This window comes from Vicugna pacos, chromosome 14 (assembly GCF_048564905.1).
Source record: "Vicugna pacos chromosome 14, VicPac4, whole genome shotgun sequence".
In the NCBI taxonomy this organism is placed as follows: domain Eukaryota; kingdom Metazoa; phylum Chordata; class Mammalia; order Artiodactyla; family Camelidae; genus Vicugna; species Vicugna pacos.
The window spans coordinates 62,576,270-62,597,960 of record NC_133000.1 but is presented as its reverse complement, the minus strand read 5'-3'; the positions used below and the strand labels follow the sequence as shown (position 1 = coordinate 62,597,960).

The window sequence follows — 21,691 nt, the reverse complement described above, 5'->3', positions numbered from 1 at the left end:
CGTGTAGTTAATATCAGGGCCCATGCTTCCTACGGCAAGTATCACTCCAGATTTGCTGGGTAACTACACCCTTGGTTCTTTTCCTTTGTCACTTTTCTCCTCTTTACTCTTGAAACCCTCAGCTCTTCCCTTTCTCTTTTGTTCCCTTCTTTTCTCCATATCTTCCTTGATCTCTCTTCCTTCCTCTCTTTTCTCTTCATCTGTAAGCCTTTCACTTTTTTTCTTACTGTGTTTGTGCTTGGCATTTTCTCAGTTTCTATCTGTTCCTTCAGCATCAGTCAGGCTAGACAAAATTCAACAATGCAAGAACAAGCATTCCCCAAATCTCAGATGCTTAAAGCAACAAAGTTCATTTCTTAATCATTCCACATGCCCAGCACAGTTTGGAACTTTGTAGTCACCCAGGGATCCAGGCTGATGGAGCAACCATTTTCTCAAATGATGCTGGAGCAAAGAACATGTGGAAACACACATTGTCAATAGGAGCTTCCACCTAGACATGAAATATGTATCATCACCTCCCTCATTTTTCACTGTCAAAGCAAGTTACACGGACACACTTCAAGTTGATGTGGACAGTGGACTTGTGTCACATGCCTGTGTGGTCGAGAGTCCAAACATAAAGAAATGCCCCTGGAGAGAACCACAGTCCCCCTGTCGACTCTGCAGTTCTATTTTAGAATCCGCCCAATCTTCTGTTTCTAACTTCCTTTCCTTCCATCCCTGTCCCTTTCTCTCCTCATTTGTCCCTGTTTGAGACCCTTCCTGATTTCCACTTCACCCTCAGCCCACCACGTGGGTGGTCGCAGCACCAAGGAGAGTCACAGGAAGTATCTCTTAGAGGCAGAGAGAGGACTGTCATGGTTTTAAATGCTTAGTCTCTGTTATAACATGATCATAGTCCTGTAAGTAGAAGGGAAGGCTGTAAGGCCCTACTTCAGGCTTCCTGCCTCACTGGAAGATGCAGCCTTGGTGGACACTGGTCTTTCCCAGTGGCTGGCGCTAAAGTTATGCTGCTTGGACCAAAGACTCACTTGGAGCACACTCTCCCTTTCCCTACTCTGCATGGCTCCTTGGTGATACCACTTCAGTAAGCTTTCTTCCTCCATAACCACCATTCAGCTGTCCCCAAAGGAAGTCAGGGTAAAACTATTCTCACGACACTTTATAAATATATAGTAAAGACACGAAGCAAAAATATAAGGGGAGGTTACTTGTCATCAACTATAGTAAGAATGAATTCCAGGAAACAGCAACATTGTAAAATTACAGGGAAATTGCTGTGGTAAACCCAAATCTTAGCTATCAGTAAACTTACCTGGAAGTTGAAGAAAAGCAAGTATGCTTTATTTGGGCATAAGTGTTATTCATTTCTACTGTTTAGTCAGATAGCATAGCAACCAGCGAGCCAGAAGCCAGCATGCCTACTATTCCGGCCTCCTAGCCCCTGTACTGAAGAGTCATGTGCAGCTTTGCATCTAAGACTTCCCTCCTGGGTAGCATCCAGTGACGCAGGGCCACTGAGGAATTTGTGAGATGTTGACAGCAGGAAGGCCCTTCAACAAATGCTATTGTGCTGCCTGGAGTACCATGACTCCAATCAGCCAGAAGGCTGTGTGGCGTGATCAGACACAAACTGGTCTAACACTGGAGATGTTTATGTGTACATTCATGCTCCTATGAGGTGATGGACACACTTCAGGAAAGCTTTTCAAGTGTCTCCCTCAATGTTCACCATGTTGACACATTTTAGTGAAAAATACACAATTAGTAATACCTTATCTTTACTAAACTTTTCTGTCTAATCAACCACGTTCCACTGGTTTGTAATGGTACACTTTAGTTCTCATTAAATGCGGAAGGTAACATCCCTTGGGCTTTACCTCTTGTTTTGCTCCCTTTTTTCCCTCCACCAATGTTCCATCTAGAGTTGTCACTTAAGTTTTTGTTTGTTTGTTTTGTTTTGTTTTGTCAATTAACCTTCTCTTTGGCAGTTCCTTAGGTGAAAAATATTGGCAGCGCCTTATTTTAGGGAACTGGATGTAGTGAGATATAAGAGGCAAGGAGAAAAGGTGACCAGGCGCTGGCTGCCTCTGTGGAGAGAAGGCTCCGTGGCTTCTCAGTCGCGGCTCCCCAGCCTCTGCACACGGCTGCTTTCCATCTGCCTCCAGAATAAACAAACAGCCCCGGGCGATGTAGTAGCTAACAACTCCAGTTCTGCATGGGAGTGACTCATATTGCAGACAACGTGAGTCATTCTGACTGCTAGGGAGTTCACACTCACAGCTTAGCACAATCCTCGCTTTCCCTGTGGCCCCAGCCCCCAGCCCCAAGAGCTCTGAGGACTTTGATCTATGTTACATGACCTATAGAATGTTAGGGAGGGATGACACAGTGTGTGCAGACTAGTGGGCACAGAAGCTTCAAACAAATTATAGGCATGATATATCTACATTTCAACACAGGAGGGAAAAAATACATGTGCTACTTTTAAATGAAGGATATTCAGTGTAGAAGACAATTTTAAAAATTCTAATGTGTATTATTGCCTCTAAATAAACACTACTTCCTCAAAGGAACTGACATGGTTGCATTTGGGGGCATCTTCCTTCTCTTATGAAGATGGTTTAAAATTGATTTGCATTTCAGATTTTTTAAAAATCACTGAACATGCATCATGTCACCAGACCCATTCTATTAAATGTCATCTTAGGAACAAGCTCATGAGATTCTGCAGCTAGAACTTGAGTCCAAATGTCAGATGTAGGACAGGTATAAAGGACAATTTTGATCATAACTTGGGGTCAAAATGATTACCTTTTTGTCCTTTTCTTAGAATAGTCTTTTTCAGAAAGCTTATGGTTTATCTGTTTGCTCTAAAGCAAGCATATTATTTTTTGTAAGAGAAAAAAACTGAATTTTTGTGATCTAAAGATGGTCAAGGATAGCCAATATACCAGAAGCAAATAGATTCTCTGTATAAAAGACAATGCATAAGCCTTTCCAGACATTATTTTTATAAAAATCTGACAAAGAGAGAGAGAATGAGAAGGGCACACAGGGAGTGTTTCTCAGAACCCAAACCAAAAAGAAAAATCTTAAGAGAGAGAAACATTGTGTCATGTGTCTGAAACTTCCTGATCATCCCTAAAGTAGACCATCTGTCCCTGATGACAGAATTCACTGGAGGAGACCTTGAGGAATGGAACTCTTTGTAAAATCTCTGAAACAATGGATTTGTTCCCCTGTATTCCAACTTTGTAGCAAATCTGTTACCCAGATGTAAATTTAGAAGCATTGGCGCTCTTGGCTCCCTGAAGGAAGAATTTCAATTTAGAAAAGGCATTATAGACTCTAGCAAGAGAAGAATGCTCAAAACCTAAATTACCCCAAACAAACCAGGATTCCACATAAGGGAAGTGGATGAAGAATTCAGGGGAAGGTGAGCTGCTCTGACCTCTGGGAGGAAGATACTGTGACAGCAAATGAAATGAAACTCACCAATTGACCCAAATGCTGAACATACGGTGTGGTTTTGACAAAGGATTCACCTTATGCAAGCATTTTCCTAAGTGTTACTCAGTACGTGAACAATTTCAAATTTGACATTCACCAAAGGTGTGTGTGTACGTGTTTGTGTGTGAATCTGTATGTATATCACTGGCTCTCTACAAAGAGGCAGATGGTACCAGTAAAAAAAAAAAAGTTGTCAAACAGAGAACTGCAGTATAAATCATGATAAAATCCTTAAGCAGAGTAAAAACAGGATGAGTTGTAAAAATTCAACAAGAAAAGCTTCAGGAAAGGACAGGTGAAATTGTGGAAGACATCAGGAAGTGACGCTGACTTGGGGAAATTAAGCGGGAAAAGTGCTATGCGGTGGATCTCATGTGACTGTTAGGAGCAAGAGAACGGGTCCAGCCTCTATGTAAGGAAGCTGATGAATGTAACAGCTGTGTGTGAAAACAGGAGGGGTAAGAGGAACAGAGGAGGTGAAGGGGGACAGAATGGAAAACAGCACGCTCCCTCCAAGCTGAAGCGGCCACTGTCCCTTGCTCTGGAGGGGCTGAATATCGGCATCATGCAGTGGGCTGGCCAGCAGCCCTGTGGCTTTGCGTGTCCTGAGAGCCTCAGGCAAGCTCCCCTCTAGGTGCTTCACCAGCTGGACCGCACCACACAAGAAGGTTCTTCCCACTCCACAACAGCCGACTGAGGGTGCTTGAGCACAGTGGCTTGGGAATCAAAAGACTCACCAAAATGAATCCGACATATTCACAATATGCCTAATAGCCATTGTACATGTGGCAATTATCCCATAAATAGGTCTTATAAATCACTACGTTGCCTTTACACTGCCAAACCAAGGGGGTAATTTTCCGTTTCATTAGATTTATCACAGTCACGATAGTATAGGGGAAGCCGTACACCCATCACCAAGAATAAACGATTGTTAACATTCTGCCACATATACTTATTATTTTTTGATGTAGTATTTAAAGCAAATTTCAGACATCATAACATTTTACTCCTGAAGACTTCAGCAGCATCTCTAAAAACAAAAGACATTTTCCTCTATGATCACCATCGCCTTGCTGCATCTACCAAAATTAACAATAATACCTACATATTATGTAGTCCTTGTTCCTTACTCAGATTTCCCCCATGGTCTCCCAAAATGTGTTTTATGACTCATTCTTCAGAGCAGGATTCAATCAAGGCCCACAATTTGTGTTTGGTTGTTACATTTCTTTATTCTCTTTGAATCTTGCAGAGCCCCACCACACTTCCTACCTCCACATTTTTATTCCCATGCTATTGACTGGCAGAGGCGACTGGCAGGGCTCCTTCAGAGTGCCCCACCATCTGGATTTGTCTCATTACTTGCTCCTTGAGTCATTTACCTTGGTTTCTAACCCCTATATTTCCTGTGAGCTAGAAGTGAGACTTGGCAGAATGACTTCATCGATGAGGCTGCATGCTTTGTAGCAAAGTGCAGCAGGATCCACAGGTTGTCCCACATTTTGTGATGTGAAGACGAATCGGTAGGTTAAGGTGTGGTATTCTGAGCTCTGGCCAAATTGCACTCCTTAACTCCCAAACCTGCTGTCTGAACTGCCTGCCCGCCAGCAGGCTTTTCTGTGCTGGCAGCAGACCCCAGCCCAGGCTGAAGTCTCCCTCAGCAAGTCCTTGCCTTTCTTGGGCCTGGCCTGTTGGGCTAGCCCCCGAGACTGTGCCCCGTCCCCTGTGCTCACCACGCGATGGGTAGGAATGAGTGACGGATGAAGTACTCACAGATGTCCAGTGCCGTGTCTGCCAAGGCACTTACAGCTAAGAATAAACTAACAATATCAGCTAATCTTTGGTTTGATGGGAGGGTGACAGGCAGGAAGCAGGAATGAGAACACAAAGGAGTGGAAGTTTTATGGGAAATGAAGAGACGAAGAGACAAAAATAGGAATTTGGGGAGATTTTTTTTCTTTAAACTCACAGAGCAGTATAGCATGGCACCTGAGGGTTCAGCCTCTGAATCAGGAGACTGGGACTGACGCTCCAGCTCTCTTACTGTCTGATTCTGTGCTCTAGGTTCTGTACCTAACTTAACATCGCTGGGTTCTTCCCTCATCAGTAACTACTGTAAATAAGGGCACTTCCGTGTTAGAGTTTCTGGGCACATCAGTGTGTAAAAAAGTGCTTAGTACAATACCAGCCACACAGGAAGGGGAGATCAATGTATAGAGGTTGCCTCTGTTACTAAATCCTGCGATGAGGCCAGGAACCATTTGCTTGTTCTTTATTTTTCCATTAGGTTCTCACAGGAGGAGGGGAAAGGACACCGTCAGAAGCTGTAGTTGTACGGGGTCAGGAGCATTGGTTGAAAATTCCCCAAGCCCAACTGGACCCAAGGATGGGGACGGAGAAGGGCTGAAGTGGACCCTGTCTTGCCCCTCAATGCCACAGGGCTGCAGGCTTCTCAGATGCGGTATTTCCCCCTGCTCTTCTCCATCACGCGGCCACAGAGGTGAAGAGGTTCAAGAGCCAGAACTGCCTTCCCCACCTCTAAGCTCTTCAGGGGACACGCCCTGAATTCAGCAGGTGTACGGGCCATAGGGCTTAAGGGGTAGTTTATGGCACAAACTGACATCAGCGGACCTAGGAAACTCGCCAAGCCGGGTGGCAAAACAGAACATCACCAAATGCCAGGGAGAAGGGCTGGCGCATCCACCAGGGTTTGCTCGGTGGACAAGGCGCACGACTGCAGGCTTCCCCCGCCCTCTGAAGCCTGTGCTTTCTCGTCTGCAACAGCTGGCTCCCTGGACGCCTCTCAGACCAGAAATCTCATGTTCCTTCAGGACGTTCATAACGCAGTGTTTCATTTCAATAATCAACATGCTCTGCATTCCGTAAAGGGAAAAGCAACGAACCCTACCACTTGCAGTTTTAGCCTGACAGGAATCAATGTGGAAGGTCTCCTGTTTTATTGAGCCACCCACAAAAGGGCGCAGAGAAAGCCTGACTTCCCCTAAAAGCTCACGTGCCAGCAGAATAACCCAGATAAGCCTTTACACTTCAGCCTTAAGATCATCTTCCCAAGTTCCAGTTTTAACCCTGAGTGCAGGGGACGCTCACCAGGACGCCGATCCCCTTCAGCTGGGGCAGGTGCTAGAGGGTTGAGGCATCAGCGACCGGAGGAAGGGGGCACTCGGCCCTCGTCTGCTGGGCTTTACTGCACTGCCACCCTGGTGACCTGCCTGCCTGAGGGGCCCCCGGAGCTTCGTGAGGCAGCTGCGTCAGGAGACACCGCCTCGGTCTCTAGGACAAGCATGAGGAACAGAGGTGGGGAGAGGGACGAGCCCGGAGGAGAGATGGTGCTGCAGGTGATGAACCCCTCCCCGCTTCCCCTCTGCACTCTCAGCAGAAGGGGAAGGCGCTGCCTTTCATCTCACTGACCACTCAGCACACCAGTGCCACCAGGGGTAGTGGGAGCATTGGGAACAGCCCCCAGCTGGGACCCCTGTGCCACTCTCCTCCTGAGTGTGAGCACTGTGCACCGAAAGGGCTGCTGTCAATGAAATCATTGGGGGGGGGGGCTCAGCAATTTTTAAAAACAATTACTATCTATTTTTCTTTTAGGGCTTTGGGTCACATTCTAGAGATTCCTGGAAGCTGAAGAGCCTCCACAGGGCATCGGAGCATGCTCACTTGGCCTTCTGTCAGCTCTCCATCACCTAAGCATGGTACCGGGCTCACAGAAGGGGCTCAAATATTTCTTGCCGGATTAAACAGAAATGGTCACTGACATGGAATTAAAGATTCTGTAAGACCTTTCATTCATTGAATACCTCCTGTGGGCCAGCACACACATGTACATTAATTTCTTCACACGTTATGTCACTGACTTCTCTCAATAATCATATGGGATAGTTATCATCCTCATTTAAACCTGAGAAAACTATCGCAGAACTTTCACACAGGTAGAAAGTGTTGGAGCTGAGATTTAAATACGGGCCCGTAACTCAAATGTTAAACACCATGGAAAGAAGAGGAAAGGAGGAGGGAGCAAGAAAAAAAGAAAAAGTGAGAAATTGTCAGTCTTGCCTTTAAGAGATTTATAATCTCACCAGAGGGACAAGGTTCATTTCTATGAAATAATTAAATAAGAATGCAACACAGGGCCCAATACATTGCCTACAACAGGCCCTTAGCTTCAGTTAGCAAATGCTATGAGAGGTCAGAATTGGTGCAGACCAATGCCTGCAGGATGCCGAGGAGAGGAGGGGGGCAGTGAGGCTTCAGGTGGGACTCAGAAGATGGCCATGGTAGGAAAAGGAGGGCACTTTGGTGGGACGAGAAAGAGACAGCAGCCCCACACTATCAGGTAGGTGGCAGCTGGCCTTGTTGGGGGTGACACGGCCTGGGTGTTGAGGAGCAGTAGGAGCTTACAGGAGGTAAGGGGAAAGGTGGAGCGCAGAGGGTTACCAAGCTTGGCAGATCCTAGAGGGAAAGACGAGGCACCTTAGGCAGGAAGAGCAAGCGAGCAGCGTGGTGAAAGCGGTGTTTCAAGAAGACCGTCCGGTGGCGGGGGGCAGACTCCACTCCCGGCAGGGGCCTGCACACTGAGAAAGCACCCTCCCGTGTTTCAGTCCCCAGGAGGGTTGAGGGAAAAGAGTGGGCTCCTTCTTTTAGCCATACCCTGGGGGTTTGGGTAACTCCACAGAGAAGGCCCAGGCATCTGCCATGGCTGAGACCAGAGTTAGAGATGGGTAAATATTTGCTCTGCCTCAGCGGGAGAAGATGGATTTTTAATAAAGAGGCAGCGTGACTCATGTCACAGAGTGTACCAACGGTTCAGGAGAAAGCCACTTCAGATGATGCTGGGATGGCAGACAGTGTCTCCTGATGTGCTCTCGGGAAGGGCCCCTCTGTCTCAAACACACACACACACACACAAATTTCCTCCTCCCAACAGCACCACACTGTCCTTTGGTGCCACAATGGGCCTGACAGAGTCTCCTGAGGACACCTGGGGTCCGGCTCCCTCAATCACTCCGGAGCCCTCGCAGAGCCAGCCCCCTTAAAATCAGTGTGGTGTGTTGGTGTGTGCGTAGAGGAGGCTGACGGCCAACCAGACTGTGCTCTACAACACTGTCACAGTGCAACCCGCCATGAGATCTGCAGAGAGCAGAATTATGCAATGGCCCCATGATCTCTGAGCCCTGGTGTCATGCCCTGTGTAATCTCATCCCCTCAGGTGTGAATGGGACCTGGACATGCTTCTAACCAATGGAATATGGCAAAGTAATGGGACATCACTTCTGTAATTATGTCCCATGACTGTATATACATGACTTGCTAGCAGACAAGTGTCTCGTGCTGGCTTTGCAGAAGTGAGATGCTATGTTGTAAAGGGATCCGTGAGAAGGCCAGATGGTATCAAGTGTGAGCGGTCCCCAGCTGGCAGCCAGCGAGAAAACAGGCACCTCAGTCCTATAACAATAAGGAGATAAAGTGTCTGCCAGCAACTCAAGTGACCTTGCAGGCAAACTCTCCCCTCTCTGAGCATCCACGTGAGAATTCAGCCGTGCCGACACCTTGACTGTAGCCTTTTGAGACCCTGAGCAGAGGACTCAGCTAGGCTGTGCCAGGACTCCTGACTCACAGAAATTGTGGACGAGTAGATAGGCATTGTTTTCTGCCATTAAATTCGTGGTAATTTGTTATGCAGCCATACAGAGTTAATCCAGCCTTCATTTTCCTATCTCCCTACAGGAAGCCCACGAGAGCCCTGGTGATACATGAGAAGCCAGGGACTCTTGCAAAACAAGCTGGAAGGAAGGAGCATGGTAGAGACTTAAACATGAGGACATGGCATCCAAAGATTGCCATTAACTGGTTACATAATCTTGATCAAGTCATTTTCATTTTCTGGGCCCCAATTCTCTCCTCTTTAATTTGATACAATCAGGTGAGAGCGTCTTGAAGTCTTCTCCCAATTTTACTAGATTCTGATTTACAAGAGTGATGAATGAGCAAGTTTAATGTTTGCAAGGCATCTACTGATAGGGTATGCTAAACATTACTACAATTCATCTCACTGAAATTTCAAAAAAGACTCATGCTCAGGTTATTACTACAGTTACTTGCAAAGATAAGTAAACTGAGTCTCAGAGAAGTTTAATGATTTGCACCAGACCACAAGGCTTGAATGTGGTAGAGCAGGGAATCAGACTTACGATTTTTTCACTGCATTTATGCTGGACCAGAGCCCAGGAGAAAGTCTATTCAACTATTTAACTAGAAGCAATCAGGGAAACAGAAGAGCCGAGAAACCTTAGGAAGGGACTTGGAGTTGTGATAATCAAGTAGAGGGCCATGTAAGTGGTAATTCAATCTGACAGCTGAGACTGAGTAGATTCCAAGTGATGGCCTTGAAAAAAGTTAAATTATCAGGGAAGTTCATCAGAGGTCATTGTAGAGTGGAGAGAAGGGAGAAATTAGGAACTTAGGGGGATGCCTCTAAATTGCTTTCCATGGCCCAGACATCTCTCTTCAACTCCAGACTTATCTCTGCAACCCTCCTGGTGGTCTCAGTTTCCAATTCAACTTGCCTCAAAACCAAAGTCGTCCTTGTGCCCAAAGTCACCTTCATTCTGGGTCTCCTGCCCTGGTTAAATGATTTATAATTTACCCGTATGGCTTTCACCTCCAGCCACTCCCTTCGCCTATGCTTGACTTCTTAGTAGTCACCTAGACCTGATGATTTCACCTCCTGTGTGTCTTGAATCATTGTTCACCTCATCACCCCAACTCAAATTTCCATCACTTCTCTGCTGAGTGCTTTGAATAGCCTCCTAACTTAGCTCTGTGTTCTCCAGGTGACCCTTTCCCTATACAAGTCCATCTTCCACATCACTTTCAAGGTAGACTTTCAAAAATGCAAGTCACTGACATATTTAAAGTCTTTTAAAGACTCTCCAGCACTAACTGGATGCATTTCCACTCCTTGAAATGGCACTCAAGACACTTCTTTCTGGCTTCTGCCTCCGTCTTCAACCTCATCTCCTACCACACCTCCTCTTGTCCACTTAACTCTAGCCTTACTATATCTATAGTTTACCCCTTGCCTGGGTCATTCTCTACAATATTCTTCTATGTTTGTGTACCTACTCATCACTTCAAGGCTCAACTCAAGTGTCTCATCCTCTATGAAGCCTTTCTGTGACTCCTCCCAGAACAGCCATGTGGTACGTCTCACATTGTACCCAAGGGCTGCCATTCACATAGAAAATCATGTATGTGATCATCCTGGAAGTGTGCAGCAGAGCAGCACTACATGCTGTCCTGAGTAAACTTGACCACTCTCCCAGTATGAACACATCTGGTACCATATTTGTCTCTTCCTCCAGACATTAAGGTAAGCTCTAAAAATGTACGGGTCATTTCTTACTCACCTTTGAATTCCTAATGCCCAGTACAGTGTCCCACATACTATAAGCTTTCAATAAATCTTTGCTGGATGACTGAGTGAACAGTTGGATAAAGTCGTCCAATGTCAGCATGTAAAAGGACAAGAACATAAACTACGCATTCAAATTTAGAATTCAGAAGACTGGACAGGTTTCTTCGGCCAGCTTAAGTTGGGCCCCTCTGGCTATGCACACCAAAAAGAGCAGCGCCAACCGATTGACTACAGTGCCATTAGTCTGATGATACTGGTGCAGAAAAATATAGCTGGTTCTTTCCAACTATTTTTGATATAACCCAAGCTAAGTTTTCTCTTGGTGAGAAGTTTCAATGGACCTGATTCCAGCCACATGGAATGGATTTTTTTTTTCAACTTAGGAGAAACTTGGCCATTTCAACAGAATTTAAAACATGTCTGTGGAAGGTTAATTGGTGTCTTAGTAGCTTTCTGGGAACATGTAGGTAAATATTGAGTTGCAGCAAAAATATCCAAGTCTAGGACTGTAGGAAAACTTCATTTTATTTACACATTAAGAAACGAGGGTTCCCATCCCACTCTCTTTCTTCCAGCTGAACAGCTGAGTGCATGGTTTTAGACTGCAGTGGCGTCTGAGACTCCCCAGGGATTTTAACTCAGCCACATAACTAGCAGCATAGACAACAACATATTGGGAAATTGATAATAGAGTTTCTAGCCTTTCCCAGTTATTTATGGGCCACTTTGGGATGTGTGTGTGTGTGTGTGTGTGTGTGTGTGTGTGTGTGTGTTCATTCCAAGACCCCAGAATTGTTCTAGTCTAGAAATTCTGCTGCCATGTGCTCCGGGTTCAAAGCAGACCTACTGTCTGGGTAGAAATTTATAATTGCATGATATACACAGCTTCTCTTTCAATTCAGAACCAGAGACTAAGCTTCTCCAAGGTCTCAATTGCCAGATTCAGAAATAGAAATAAAATTTACAGAGCAGCTCCAGTATAGGGCATGAGGAATAAAAAGACAATTAAGACATGGCCTATATTCTCAAAGAGCTTACCTTGAATAATAGTAAACTGTTTTTCCCCACTTTATTCTGACATATTCTGATAAATCTCTAGGATAGAGATTTTGGCTCTTCAGGAACAGCCTGAATTCCAGCCTCACAGGTCAGTGTGTGTCTGAGAAGTGTACACCAGGCGGAGAGTTTCTGGAGTTAAGAGTTTTCAGGTCAGGAGCATCTCCATTAAAGGAGACCTCCTTTAAGGAAACTTTATACCACGTACCAGGTATGCCATGTGCTCAGGGATTCTCAGATCAGGATTAACTCTCAGAAATTCCCCACGCCCCGTATATCTCTGTGTAAAAGCTGGCAAGGCCAATCCAACCACAGCTGACAGATCATGCTGACGTGGCCATTTAAGCTAAGGTCCCTGGGTCTTTTGGGAGAGGTCACAATAACTATGCTATTAAATACAAGCTAAACTAATTTACAGATATGGCCAGCAGCTTTGGGTACATGGTAGGGAACACTGTGTGTTGAAATAAAACACTTTTCAAACTTCTGACTGCATCAAGCATCTGACCACTAGTTGGACAAATTAAACCTGGTAGATGTTATTATCTGAGCAGATATTGACAGTTTGGGGGCCTGTGAGCTGAGGTGTGTTTGAATGTAGGGAGAACCAAGGTGGATGTAAAGATAATACTCCAAAGGGAACACCATAATCTCCCAGTGAAGCAACGGTGCCCGTGTGCTCTACAGGTATAATGACAAATGCTGACTGTGTCATCTACAGATGGCACCACATTGGCAAATTCCACTGACCATTAGCCCTGTTTGCCTAAACATGTACTTAAAAAAGGGTTAAGCTCACAAACTATTGTATGTTGCACAGTCATCAGAAAGATCCTGATATACTGGAAAGTGTTTAGGACAGGAAGATGGAAAGAGTAGGGTTTTAACTTGGTTCTGGCACAAATAAGCTGTAGGAGAATTGGGGCGAGTCATTTTAATTCTCTGGGTCTCATGTTTTTTTATCCCTGGGGAAAAGTTTTGTACAATGACTTCCGAGATGCTTCTCAGCTTTAAATTTGGTTATTAGCTGATATTTGTTGCCCCTGAATTCTATATTCATTATCCGTTTACATCCATAAAGACAAGCCAAAAGGCTGGCTCTTACTGCTTCAGGCCGAGGAAGAGCAGTATGGGAAGGTTAATTGCTTGCCAATATTTAAGGTGTCTCAATTATCTTTTTGTCGAATGCCCAGCACAGTGCCCCACACATTCTAGAAGTCTGCAAAGGTCAGCAGGTGGAAGGACAACTTCTAGTTAGAACTGTGGCTGGGAACTGGTCGCACAGGCAAGGACTACATTTCCCAGCCTCTCCTGCATGGAGGTGGAGCCCGTGTGACCAGTTTTCCCCAACTGAACATGAACTCTGGTGATAAGCGTCCGTGCGGAGCAGAACACCTGCTTCCTCTCTTACATCAAACTGTTCTAAAAGTAAGAAACAAACTTCTGTTGCGTTAAGCCATTGAAGTTTAGGGGTTGATTTGCTATGACAGTTGTTTTTACTTTAATGAGTACACAGAGAGTAATAATTGCTTGAATGCCAAAGCACATTAGATCTGTGAGAGAGCGGCTGAGGAAAGGAGGAAGAAGGAAAGAGAAGGGAGAGGGAAGGAAAGAAAAAAAAAGATGGCTTTGTTTTGAAAAGAGTTCTGTTTGAGAGATTGAAAGCTCAAGCTTTTTAGGACTCAGACCATAGAATTTTTGCAGCAGGTCTAGAACATGCAAGTGCCTAGGACATTCTATAAGCAGTGGTATAAGCAGTTTCCTCTGCACAGAAAGGACTGGAGTTTGAACCAAGAGGATTGTTGCAAGGAAGAGTGTTGGAATTGGATCAGTGTTTTTGCGTCGCTTTGGTCCAGCCCCATTTGTCAAAACTGCGTTCAGGAGAGGGGCAGGTGAGAGGTTAGAAACACCAAATAGGTTAAGAAAGATTCCATTACTCTCAAGGCCTATGCCTACCGTCTATTGGAACCCTGGAAGATTTGGAACACCTTGCATTATGCTCTGAGCCAACATGGTGGCCTTTGCATGTTTAGGCAAAGAGAGCCGGAGATTTTCTCATAGATTCTTTTCCATTAAGTGTTAGGGAAGGCAGCCAAGATGCTGAGAGGATCAGCAGGCCACACAGGTCTGGGCTCAGACTAAGAAGGAACACACGGGCCCCATGATGGAGGTTGCAGCAGGAATGCGGACTCAGCAGCAGACACAGGCGCAGGGCACCAGGGGCCAGCCACTCCCAGTAGCCGCGGTGGCCTCCGCACAAAGCCCCAGCTGCGCAGGACGCCCCAGGGTGAGCTAGAACGGAGGGCTCTGGCCTGACCTCCCTTCCTGCGGCCGGTGGTACACGTCTACCCTGATCTCCCAGGGGAGAAGGACACACAGACGACGAGAGCCTGGTCTTCAACGGACTGAATTTAAACTAAGGGCTTTATCTGGAGAAGTCTAGTCCTCAGCTGAACAGTCTTCAGGAGGCAAGAGTTTCCCCTCCAGCAGTGGAAAGGAAGGCTCGAGAGGAAATTTAATTCAGTTACAGAAAAATAAATGTGCATTTCTCCACATCCTAATTACACTGCACACATTTTATGCACATTAAATGCGTGTGATATCCTTTTAGAGATAGCACAGACCTGGTCAAGAAGCCAAGGTTACTGCCTTATTCTGAAGTCTAGAGGAAGTAAAGTAGAATCTGATGGCTTTTTCATCAGGAAAATACTGTCTAGAAGCTTGAGAGTTAAGAGTCATGACCTCTATTTTAATGGCAAGGAGGTGGTGGCTGAGAGTCTCAGTAACTTGCCCGGAAATAGGATGAGTAAGTGGCATGAGTAATATCTGAACCCATCTGGGCTCCAGAGCCACCTGCCCACCCCACTTCACCATCCCCTTCTCCTCCACACACAGGGACTCCCGGTTTCAGTCTTACTACAATGAATTAGAAGCCTTTTACCTGCAGGGCCGTTGCTTCCCTGAGCACAGGGGACTCCCTAATGCCTGTCCATGGCTCCATGTGGAGGGAGCAAGCTGTCCCCCTCTCCATACCAGACCTTTGTGTGCCCCTAAACCTGCCTCCTGACTCCAGGGCATGGAATATTCTTGATTTCATGCTGGAGCAGGAAGGCCTGGGTGGAATCCCGAGCCATCGGGACCCAGTGCTAATGTCCACACACTCATCACCTGAGGCCAGAAATAGGCAAAGAGCCAGACTTGTTGGGGTGACCAGCTGTCCCAGTTTGCCTGGGACTAAGTGGGACTGGGTAGTTCCTGGAACACAAGACTTTTGGTTAAGACCAGGAAACTCCCAGGCAAACCTGGATGAGTTGGTCACTCCACTCGCTTCCCTGTGGAAAGGCCAGGCCACGTGGAGGGAAGAGCAGAGACCCTTCTGCTGGCTGGAGCACAGATGGCTAGGGCCTCTCCTGCATGGCGGGGTCTTGGAGCCCTCGTGTAAGTGCGGAGTTACATAATAAAATGAAGATGGATATGATTCATCATCGCCACAAGTGGAAGAACATACACACACCTAAATATAATTTACAAGTGGCTCCTCTTGATGGTATTGCACAACCAAATTAGCTCCTTTAAAAAAAAAAACACCCACTTTAAAGCACAACAGATGATCTGTACTTATGCTCCAAAACAGAAAAGTTTGCTCTGGTGGCAGAAACGGCAGAGACAAACAGGACTGGATTTGGATTTAGTTGGAAGAGAATTGTGCTTGTTATTGTACGTCACCCCATGTTCCCAGGCAACACTCGAGACTAAAGCCTTGATCCAACGTCCTGTGTCAAATGCTGGGCGTTCACGCGAGTCCCCTTCGCCAGCACGCCAAGTGGCCCGAATTCCCTCCACCGCTAGGGAAAGATCGATAATGACTAACGGAGGAGGGGGAGTGGGCAGGGTTCGGGAAAGCGTGCGTCTGGAAATGGCAGAAATCTGGACTGTGTTTCGGAATGATCGACTCCTCCCGGGACAGGCAGCTCCTAGAGGGAGGGCTGTAACAGTCAACAGGACTGAGGTTTCCAATGTCTAGAACTGGGGACGCCTGGCGCTGCGGGGCCCGGAGTGCTGCCCTGCTGAGTTTATTTTGGAAGTCTGTTTTGAATTTACAGCACTGCCTCTTTAGCAGGGTATTTTAAGATGCTCTGCCAACCCGCGAGGGCTCCAAGTAGCTTTTGTTTGTGCGCTCACACGGATGAGGAGCTAAGCTAATTGAGAGGGTGACCCAAATCTGTGAGTATCACAGAATCTCACTCTTGGCCTGAATTCCTGCACTCTTTGCGGGGACCTAGAGTCATGTCCATCTGGAAGTCGCTCTTGGAATCCTTGCGAAAATTCCCTCACCCCCCCATAATCAGCAAATAAATTGTCAGCTCCCTCTCCTAAGTAGTAATGTCCCAAGGTCCCAGGAAGAAGAATTTCAAGGGCTAGACTCTTCCAGAGGCTTTTGTTAACATAAACACAGCTTAGCAAAACAATTGCTGTTTTCTTTCTTTGCTCAGTGACAGCACAGTGCAGCTTGTGCTCAGATAGCCTTCCTTTAATTGAAATGGTTTGGATGTCCTAGCGTTTATCTACCCAAGGTTGTATGGGTAGGAGATGCGCCTTACAACCTTGGAATGTTTTCATTTTACTCCTCCAAGTATAGTTTTATAGCCAAGAGCATTTCAAGTTGTCATCAGAATTTGCTGAAGAAAATAAAAGGGGAAAAGGCCCCCTGTCCCTCCGTTTTCCCCCAAGTCTTCCGGCCCCCCACCCCTCTACACACAGAAAAGGGAGGGAGGAGGCATTTAAGGTAATGGCTAGGAGAGCACGTGCTACCAGGGAGCCTGTCAGACAATCTTCATTTCATGTGGGCATTTTGTACTTAGTTTATACATTTCTTTCTCCCTTGCCTTATTCCCAGCTTTCAACCTCCTTCATGATTAATAGATACGCCAGAAAGCTTCTTATTCTCTCTTTGGGAATTATGCTTATAACAAAGAGTAATTTGTGCAAAAAAGCAAGTTGCTGGAGGAGGATGGGCAGGGGAAGCTCGGGAGCAAGGAAAGAAGGGCTGGGAGGCGGCGGCAAAGGCCTGTGGGCTCCTGCCGGGCGCAGCAGTTGGTGGGGACCGAAGGCTTCAGGTGGACGTGTTCAGGTCTGCGCTGCAGACGCACACTTACCTGCTCTGCGTCAGGCTTCATGCTGCCAAGCAGGAGTTTGCCCAAGTGCCATCTCCAGGTCGACTGAGCCGCTGACCAAACCCAAACCCAAAGTCCTTTACCCAGTCCCTCTGGTTTTTCCTTAGGCACAACTCATATAGGGGTTTGGGAATTAGGTGACACTGGGAGCAGAGGAAGAGAGACTGAATCAACCACTGAATGGAAATGAGAAGGAAAAAAAGGAAAGAATATTGAATATTTCTAGAGTGTTGCTATTCAAAGCGTGGTCCTCAGACCAGCAGCATTAATACCTGCTGGGGAGCTTATTAGAAATGCATAATCTCGAGCCCAGCCTGATGTACTAAAAAGGAATCTGCACCTTAACCTGTGATGCCCAGTGATCCATATGCAAGAGAAAATGTGAGAGGTGCTCACCTGAGATATCACTTGGAGCTTTTAAAAATCTCCAACAGCTCTTCCTCATCCTCCGTGCTTCCGGGTCGGCTGGTCTGCAGTAGGGCACTCGGCAACTTGTCCAAGCTCATCGGATGATTTGAGTGGGCATCCAGGATTGAGCACCATCACTCACACACTAGAGCAACGGTTCTCAAAGTGAGGTGTCCAGGTCAGCAGCATCAGCATCACCTGGGAACCTGTTAGAAATGCACATTCTGGGGCCCCATCCAGACCTACTGAATCAGAAACGCTGGGGGTAGGAGTCAGCAATCAATGCTGTAACAAGCTCTCCAAATATTTGTTGAGAACCACTGCTATAGAAAGATCCAAAACAGGAATAAGAGCCACAAATACACTCAATTCTACTACTCAACACATCCCGCCCCTGAAATATCCACGACCTGTGAAAATACAAGCTTTGCAAATGACGTTCCAGGTTCTCCATGAATTAATCCAACATGCCTTTCTAAACATACCTCCCATAGTTCCCTTTAACACACGCTGCTTAAATGAGTGATTTGGATTCTAGGGTCCCTTCCAGCAATAAAACGTAGTTATTCTATGCTTCCAAAGCTATATAACTTTAGCCACATTCATTGTCTCCCTGAATATGGCAACCCAGATGCTCAACCTTCTTGCCTACATGGCTCTCTTTCTTCCCATCTTCCTCGGTCAGATGCTGCTCACTCTTTAAGGCTGAGTATAAATGCTGCCTCGTGTACTAATTGGTTCCTGAGCCAGAATGAACCTCTCTCCCCACACTTCTTACATCACTGCTCATTGCATTCACTTCATTGTTTTCTATTAGTCATTTGCCCAATGCTTTGGCTCTCAGCCATATTTACTGTTCCTTGAAACAGAACAGTGTTTTATTCTTCCTTAACTACTCCCTGCTTCTAGTACTGCTCTCTGCATACAGGAAGGAGCACATACATACTGACTGCATTGAAATGAACGGGGTTGAGGGCTCTCAAGAGAATTTGGATAAGATGAGTCATGACTGGCTTTTCAAATACAGCAAGCAAGCATAGCATTCCAAACCAGTCAACAAGAGCACAGATATCATGGGTCTAATGAGGGTGACTCTGTTCCAAAGATTGATTTCAAAATAGGTCTAAGTCACATTGTCAATTGAAATCTATAAAAAGAAATTATATCACATTTTACAGTGGTTTGGCACCGATTAGTCACTCCTTAATTATTTAGTTGGATAAATTTTTGGATGAATATTGATAGAAAATTTTCTAGAAAAAAAAAGCTCTAGAAAACTAAGAATGTTTTCATTTCTACCATATATATGTATGTATATGATATCCTTTATTTAAATTTAATTTGGCTTAACCTTCTGCCAGATACACTACAAACTTCATCTTATAATCTTCATAATCCTAAGAGGGAGACAGTTTTATTCCCCCTTCTCTGGGCAAACTCACGCTCTAGGAGGTTAAATAACTTTCTCAAGGGCATCTGGCTAGAGAAAAGGCAGGATAAGGACCCACACTTAGACCTTGCAAGTCCAGAACTTTTACTCTCTCCAGCACATAAAGATGCTTGGTATTGCAAAGATTTCAAGAGATTTATTCATCTGTCTGTAGACTGTGTCTACTTCTCCTTTTTATATCTGTCATTACTATATACATTTGGATGGTAAGGTAACCAATAGAACTACATGGAAATGATTTCTAATGAGCCCTTTTTGAAGGAGAAATTAAAGCAGAGAGAAAAAAGGAGATGAGAACGAGGAGGAGCCTGGCCCATGTTCTAAGTACAGAGTGATGCATCTGCATTTGTTTGTCTGCTCTTTCTCTAAGAATATTATAGAAAGAGTATTTAAACTGCCTCTGGTGAAGTAACTCGCACACGCAGGCATCAACAACCTACGGCCACATGCCAAGGGCAAAGAGCAGAGGCTTCACAGTGATCTGCTGCAGGTGCTGCCACTGATGTGCTAAAGAAATCTGCAAGATATGTGAATTTTGCTCCCCTACCTCCCTTCATCAGCAGCACCACCAGCTCATATAGAGTGCTGTCTCATCTGCTCAGGCTCTGGGACCCTTACGTTTTTGGGATGTCTCCCTACAGAATCATTTTCTTCTTGTCTCTCTGTATTCCACATTTAAAAATGACCTGGCTTCTCCTCAATCTCCCATATTTATCCAGGACTTCCAATTTGTCATTTATACTAAAAGGTGAATGACTGATAGGCATTCCCTATTAGGGAATGTATCTGGAAAAAAAAAGACACATGATCTTAAATGAGTTTTCAATTGGTTAAACATGCAGAATTATTTTGAAAGGTAACCTTATAAGTGTATATTTTCTCGGAGGGTGGAATTCCCCAGATTCTTTCTTATCTAATCCTCGTTTTCCAGGGTAGAAAATTAATGGCCACCACTTCTACAAGGCAGGAGACTTTTGATCTGACTCAGTTCTCTGTGATAGGAATTTTGTTCTTAGGTAAACCAGAGAGAATCAGAATTAAATTCATCAATAAGTAAACTGAACTCAGAGAAACTGAGGTCAAAGTTAAGCATAACATAAGAACAGAGAGGAACCAGGGATGTTTAGGAAGGAAGAGCTCAGTGCCACAAAGGAGAGATGAAATGGAGCGCTGGAGTCAACCTCACCACAAACAGAAGTTGTCATGGAAACCCCTGTTGGAAAGCAGGCGGTTGGATTTTGGAAACTGGATGAAGCAAGACTTGATGGCAAGAGAGAGGGGGAAGTCTGAAGCCCCAGAATGAAGTCAGACATTGAAGAGGAAAGGGGTCATCGTGCTGCCGCTGTGCCTGTGAAAATACACACCACGGATCCGAGACTGGAGCATGACGGAGCTGAACAGCCGGTCCATCCGGCCAGGAGGTCTCTGCGTAAATGTGTTAGAATCTTTCCTTTGTGGCATTACAGTGCTCATGACTCATCCTGCAGAACAATGCGATAGGTGGGAGGAATCTCTTTTAAAAGATTTCCAAGAAGAATACGTGATGTGTCCATATCTAATTTTCAGCAAAAATTGTTTCTCCACTTAAATATTAAGAGTACAGGCAGGTAAAACAATTGGTGCTATGATTTCTTGGACTAAGTATTCCCTTTTGAATATGGACATGAGGATTGCGCAGGCATTCCAAAGATTGATTTCCCTGTTTTCTGGCTGAAACAAAATCCAAAATTATATGATTACATGGACTTATAACATTGGCACTTGTAATGCACATGGATTGGTTTTCCATAAATTACCTCTTAAAGAAGAGTCTGTAGTACTAAATGCACACATGTGGTTACAAAAATTTTCCAGAGAGGAAAAGCAGAGAGTGTGCCAGAGAAAAGAAAGAACTCTTTCAGCAACACATAGCAACTACAGAAGGCTGATTCAAAAGCAGACTATATGTGTATGTTTTGATACCTGAAAATGGAATAAGAGATTCTTCAGGACAGCAAATAGTATATATGAAGAAAAAGTAAGACCAGTTGTCATAATGTCATACATAGGAAAAATAGAGCAGGTGACTTCAGCATAATGAAGATCTGTTATGGGTGGGTCTGACCAGACTAACTGGTCTGTGCTACTGTGTTAAATAACATAACATCCATTCATTATGACCCTAGTGAATTCCTTTCGTATTGTGAATTATACTCGAACTTAAAGTTGAGTACAACAGAGACTTGAAGTGGAATGATAGGGATGGAAAAATTCTATACTTTTAAGTAACTGGTATGTTATTACTAATACTATACCCATGACAGGCTTGATTGAAGGACATGCTGGGACTGCAAGGTTAGACTAGCAGTAGAAGGAAATAAACTAGGACGAAACAGGGATAGTGTAAGGCCCAAGCCGTGGAAGCAAACCTGACTGTATAATGTGTCACCTGGAGAGATGGGGCAAGCATCCAGTGGTTAACCAACATTGATCGGAGTCAAGAAGTAAGTAAAGAATGACAGAAGTTTTCAGGCAGTAGTGAATATCAGAGCTGGGTGATGGCAGTCCTTTGAGTCCAGATGTTGTCTAATTTGGAGCATAAGTTCAACAGATAGAGTAGATAAGGGGCCAGAGTTAAGTTCCCAGATACAGAACCCAGCAAAATTT

General features: G+C 45.2%; 1 long non-coding RNA gene across 1 annotated transcript in view; it reads right to left on the bottom strand.

The window, feature by feature from the left end:
* Positions 1–17,826, bottom strand: part of LOC140685548 (uncharacterized) — a 55,057-nt gene extending 37,231 nt beyond the window's left edge. Inside the window, exon 1 of the long non-coding RNA XR_012058808.1 lies at positions 17,584–17,826. This is a non-coding gene — a long non-coding RNA (uncharacterized lncRNA). The remainder of the gene's footprint in view (positions 1–17,583) is intronic.
* Positions 17,827–21,691: the final 3,865 nt, after the last annotated feature.